Source organism: Tiliqua scincoides, chromosome 4 (genome assembly GCF_035046505.1).
Source record: "Tiliqua scincoides isolate rTilSci1 chromosome 4, rTilSci1.hap2, whole genome shotgun sequence".
In the NCBI taxonomy this organism is placed as follows: Eukaryota; Metazoa; Chordata; class Lepidosauria; order Squamata; family Scincidae; genus Tiliqua; species Tiliqua scincoides.
This window is the reverse complement of record NC_089824.1, coordinates 210,493,777-210,499,685: the sequence shown is the minus strand read 5'-3', so window position 1 is coordinate 210,499,685 and position 5,909 is coordinate 210,493,777. Positions and strand designations below refer to the sequence as shown.

The 5,909-nt window shown below is 45.5% G+C and overlaps 1 pseudogene; it reads right to left on the bottom strand.

Annotated features, from left to right (window-relative positions):
* Positions 1 to 5,530: 5,530 nt before the first annotated feature.
* On the bottom strand, positions 5,531 to 5,647 carry LOC136650309 (5S ribosomal RNA; annotated as a pseudogene).
* Between the last annotated feature and the right edge of the window lie 262 nt (positions 5,648 to 5,909).

Here is a 5,909-nt window from a genome sequence, read left to right as displayed (position 1 = left end):
TTTGTCATCTGCTCAGTTGTCTAACTTGGTCCATCTAGCTCAGTACAGTCTACACCAGCAGTTAATGTACCGGAATCACAGCTTCCTTCTTCCATGGCATCCTCTTCTTGGGCACCGCCATTTGGATTGTGCAAAATCCTGCTATTATCAAGAAATCTTGCGCTATTCTCATGAGATCTCTTGGTTTCACTAGCGCCAGGTCCGAGGAGAGAAAGGGGATGCTGCTGAAGAGGATAGGATCTGGTGTGTGCCTTCGCACGACATCAACCCCCTGCAGCCTTCCCACCCCCATTCTGCCCCCCTTCCCCACCCATGTTACGCCCTCCCTCTGCCCCCCAGCTCCCCTGCCATCTTACCTTCCTCAGCAGGTGGGTGGCGCTCTGGCCTTCCTTCCTTCCTTCCTTCTGTCGCCCTGGCAGTGCGCTACTCAGTGTGCTTCCAAAAGGTGTCTTATAGCAGCTGCTGCCAGCAGAACATAAGACTGCGCTGCTTAAGTAATAAGCTTCAAAGTAGGAAAAACAGGTAAGAGGGGGGGAAACACCCTACTGAAGAAATTTAAAGTTTTTCTAGTGGGGTGAGGTTATGGAAGTGTGACTATAGGGTGTCATGGTGAGTGCCTTTTCTTCAAAATGTACTACTATGCTACTGGTGACAAGAGCAGTTAATGATTTTGTTGGCAGAGGGTTGCACAGACCTGGGATATTGAGGAGATTCAGCATTTGCACAATCTTCCCAGCCCCGCACAGCCCGAAATCCCTTCCTTCTGCCACCCTCTCCCTGGTAGCTGGATAGGGGTTATGGTAAGAGAGAGGTTGCTCTTTCCTTCCCTCCCCCATCCTTGGGGTGTGCTTGAACAGATACGGAATGCATTCTAAAAGCTATGCATTGTTATGAGATGTGGTCTTGCATACCCCACTCAAGCAACAAAGAGTTAACCTGGTCCCTGCTTCAGTGTTCAGCAAAGTGCCCTGTTTTTAAAGTAGGATTAATTATATATTTAGAGAGAGAGCCCTGAGGATACAGTGCAGCTAACATATCAGAGTGGTATTTAACACCCAGGACATTTTAATAACTGGTTGGGTCTGATGATCCCTAATAAATTACTGTGTTTGGATGGAGAAATTCAGTATGAGAGTCACATGGAGGTTGGCAGCTGATGTTTTAAAAATAAATACTTTTAAATTGCAGGAAATTACTGTAAGCCCTGCTTTGGAGTGTGTATTGCAGAACATTGCGTGCCTTGTTCAGTTAGGTCATCCCTTTGTCTCTCCCAGATACTTGCTTTCCTCCTCTTGATGCCTGGTGTCAGATATGCAGGTGCACTAATTGGGAAGATCCTAGAAAAGAAAGTGAAGAGAGGAAAACTTGGGCATATGCTGTCCCAGCCAGTGGTATAAGATACAGTGACAGGTTGGCTTTTGATAGTTTTAGCACCACTTTTTCCAGATGTATTTGGACAAGTCTGATGTGTCCCCCCAGCTCTGTTTAGTTAAAGGGCTGATCAACCCATAGCGTGGCATGCACTTGGCACAGACCAATGGCAAGTGGGCTTGTTGTTTGCTTCCAGAACAGAATGGGAACAGCCTCTGCAAGGTTCTCTATGATGGCACTCCTTTGGGGGCAGAATATATTTCTTTCATATAAGACTAGCTGCCCCCCATGTGTAATTATATAGCCTGAAATGGCTGTGATCATATTGTACCTGGATATAGGTCTGTCTGTCTGTTCTTTTTCTTCTCTGCTCACAGGGTTATATTCAGGTTCTGGCAGCATATGTAGCTAACATATCAGGCCTGTGAGGCATAATATACGTAACATGGGAACTGGGGAGGGGGGGGGGGCTGGAGTAAGAGATGAAATAATCACCATTAGTTGGAACAACACTTGAAGTGATAGCTAATATAAGATTTTATTTGCATATTGGTCTGCCTACAGTACGTTCGTCGCTAATGATGTTCAGGGCAGGGTGCCATGTTAAGGTACGATGTGTATTTGAAAAATCTGTCAAACTGTCTATTTATTTTTTTAAAAAAGAGAAATGCACACATCTAGGCAGCTTTGATCACTTTTTAATTTTTTAAATGACAAAAAATCAAAATGTATTAGCAGTCATCAGAAAATCTGTGATTCAAATGGGGCCCCACACCAAATGCTTTGCGGAAGAGCCATGTCTGAGCAAGGCAGCAGCAGGCCAGTTGTGACAGAATCACACTGGCATTGTGGGGAGTCCTTTCCACAACAGAGGTACCATAATCAGAAGCCTCCTTTCCCACCCGCTGTATCTCAACATGGAGAAAGGCCTCCCATGTTTTCTGATAGCTATATATGGGATGGTCCTTTAAATAGCCCTGTCTCAGCTATTTAAACCGCAGGAACAAATTGGTAACCCATGAAGATGGTATCACTGGACTATTATACTTGAGATATGCTTTACTAACCATGAGCAGCCAAGCAAGTCATGCAAGATAAGAACATATAAACCAATGAGGACACTTAAAGTAAACTATTCAGATGCTGTAAATAGGAATAGAAATATGCGTTTGGGCACCTTAATGAAACATTGTGTCTGGATGACAGACCTGCCTGGGAACTCCATGTAGGTTCCCTTCCACAAAGTTCCATGCAGGCAGGCTATAAATGTAATACATAAATATAAAACAGTAAAAGATTTTTTGAGTTGGAGTTGAACTCATCTCAGAGCAGGAGTCCAACTTATTCATGCTCATTCTAAAAGTAATCCTTTTCACATGCCCAGCCAGGTAAGCTGCTTCAAGACAGAATCCTACACACTCTTACCTGAGAGTAAGTTTGATAGAACTTCTGAGCAAACATGCATAGGACTGTGCTGTAAGAGATTTGGAGCCATTCTCTTCATTAAAATGCTTCTCTTGGTACTGTTGAAGATATAAACAAAAAGTTCACATCAGCTGCAGCTGCACTATTCTGCAGGAGCCTCTGTTGGCCAGCTGTCCATCTTTTCCAGTTTGTTTCCTTCTTTCGTTTGAGTATGCAGTCTCTCATGAGAGAAGTGGCCCAGATTACCAAAGGCGACAATCCAGATTACGCTGAAGCAAGTAGAGTGCTTTGGAAAATGTTGATTTAATTAAGTTTTATAACTGGTTAACTGGCCCCGGCTTTGCCTTGTACATTCTCACATTTGATGCTCCTCAACAGCCATTAAGGGTAACTTGGGCACTATTGAGTCATGGTAAAACAAGAGTTCAGTTCTGTTGATTCCAGTGGAATGTGGACATGCCTTGCTTTGGCTTAAAATATATAGGATTCACTACCCTAGTATGGAGTGGTTGTCTCTAAGGAAGCATTAAAACCAGGGCAAGTTTAGCAACAGCTATTAGTCAGGAGATCTAAATCGAATCTCAGTATCTCTAGATACCAGATGTTGAGGATGTGCAGCTGCTGTAGCACACCACAAACTGGACTAGAGAGGCCTTGGTCTGGTCAACAAGGCAACTCTTACTTTTGGGTCTGTAAATGATTTAGAACTGTAATCAAATCACCTTGCACTAAAACACAGTTACTTGCTAAAAGGGGCACTTCCAGTCAATCCCCGGAAAGTGCCTGCAGGCATCAAGCACCCAGGAACAAGGCCAATTGGAAGAGGTCATAGCTCCATGGTACAGCACATGCTTTGACTAAAGAAAATCCCAGATTAGATCCCTGGTCTCTCCTGGTAGGGCTGGGAAAGACACCTGACCACAGCTTTGTATGTTCAGTTGGATGTTACATATATATGGTTGGCAACCTTCAGTCTCGAAAGACTATGGTATTGCGCTCTGAATGGTGGTTCTGGAATTGGATGTTACAAGGACCATGGATAAGACATTTTGCCTGTGTACATGAATATGGCCTTCAATGTTGTAGTCACTCATTGGTGAACTGGGTGGTCTCCAGACAATCAGCTACCTTTCCCCATATCTTCATGCAATGCAAAGAAGCCAATAAAATAACATCCCACTCTATCACCTTTTGCCCTCTTCCCAGCTAAAACTGTAGTAAACCTCTGCACCTAATTTCTATTAGCATGAATGATTTGTAGCAGGAAGTTATTACTTGAAAGCAATCCCAGTGATGCTTCCTCTGGGCAGTTGTTGGAAAGCAGACTACGAAGACCAAATAATGGGGATGTATGGCATGAGCTATCCCTACCCAGAAAACTTCCAACTGCCACCTGAAGAGGGTGCCATTGCTTCAGTGGAGCCCAGCCACATTTCTAGAGAGGAGCTAAGGGAGAGAGCTTTCTTTCAAGCTGATTTACCAGAGGGCAACACAGACACATATCTTAATAGTTTGACCTCAGTGGAACTGCTGAGTTTATTGCCTGTTCTTCGTTACTGCAAACTGTCCCAAGTCAAACGCTTGCCTGCAACAGATCTGAGCAAGGCAGCAGGGCATCCACATGCCCCTGGAGCTCAGTCACCTGGCAAGGTTTTGAAAAGAAAAAGCAAACACTTATGGACATATGGAAATAATCATTGGAACCGTTAGCCTTTCATTCTGAATTGTGCAAGCCTGAGAGAGACGCATGTCTATTTTTCCAGCTTGGATTGTCAGAGGCAAACCTCGGTCTTCCACAGAGCAAGCATTCATCAGGGAGCTGCAGCCAACCGTGGCTCTTTCATTAGTGTGCCACTATGATGCACCCATCATTCCACTGTGGTGCTGTGCCTGGTGCATTGGATTAGGACCAGGAAGATCCAGGTTTAATTCCAGCCTTTGCTGTAGAGCTCACAGGGAAACCCTGGGCAGGCTGCTACCTTGCAGCCTAACCCTACCCTGCAGGGTTGTTGTGAGGATAAAAATAGGGGGGGCCTTTATACTGCCCTGAACTCTTTGGTGGAACAGCAGAATAAAAATGTTGACGGCATTAAAAGAAAAAGCTTGGCAGCTGACTTAAAAGGCATTGTGCCTTTGAATTGCTCTTCTGCCTTCACTGGGTCCACTCTACCTGATTCAAAGGTGACCCGACAAACAAATTTTGCCCCACTTCCAGCCAGCAAAGCTTTCGCTGTTTTGACACGGTGTTTTGCACAACTCCCAGCTTGCCTGTGCACTGCTGTGGTGAGCTCAGCACAACTTTGCAACTGGAAGAGCAGGCATTTTTGCCTTGTGCTGCTGCTGTACTCACTTGAAGAGACTGGCTGATTGTCCCCCCCCCTTCCCATGGATCTGTTATAGCAACTGCAGTTTGCCTTTCTAGGAGGCTGCCTGCCTGGAGCTGCTAAAGAGAGTCCTCCAACCATTTGTTGCCCATCCCTGGTGCTCTCCCCTTTCAGTCAGTTGGACTTAAGGACTTGAGTCCCATCTGGTTGTTTTGCTTGCACTAAAAAAAAAAAAAAAGAGTTGAAGGCTAATCCTTTGATGTGAGATTCTGCCACCTTCAGGTGGGCTTCCCAGGTGCATTTAAATGCAATGCTTAGCATTCATACAGCACTTTGGAGAGTGCCCAGCACTTCACATTTATTTCAGTGCTGGTGGTTGGCAACCTTCAGTCTGGAAAGACTATGGTATAAGCCTACAGCACCCAGTATTCCCAGGCGGTCTCCCATCCAAGTACTAACCAGGCCTGACCCTGCTTAGCTTCCAAGATCAGATGAGATTAGGCATGAGCAGGGTAACAGTTGCTGCTTCAGTGCTGTTGTCCTTATAAGTACCCTCCAAGGTAAGTGAGCACTATTACCCCCATATCGCAACTGGGGCTGGGAGGGAGTGGATTGCCTAAGGCAGAGGAAGGATTAGTAGTGTAGCTAGAGGGGGTGCAAAGTACTAAGTTTTGCAGGGACCCTCCCTACAGTGTGCAAGTGGCTCCTTCCCTTCAGAGCCATTCCAGGCAAGGGGAGCAAAATGGAGGTGAATGCCTGGCTCCTAGGGGGAGGGACTGCTTGCACTCT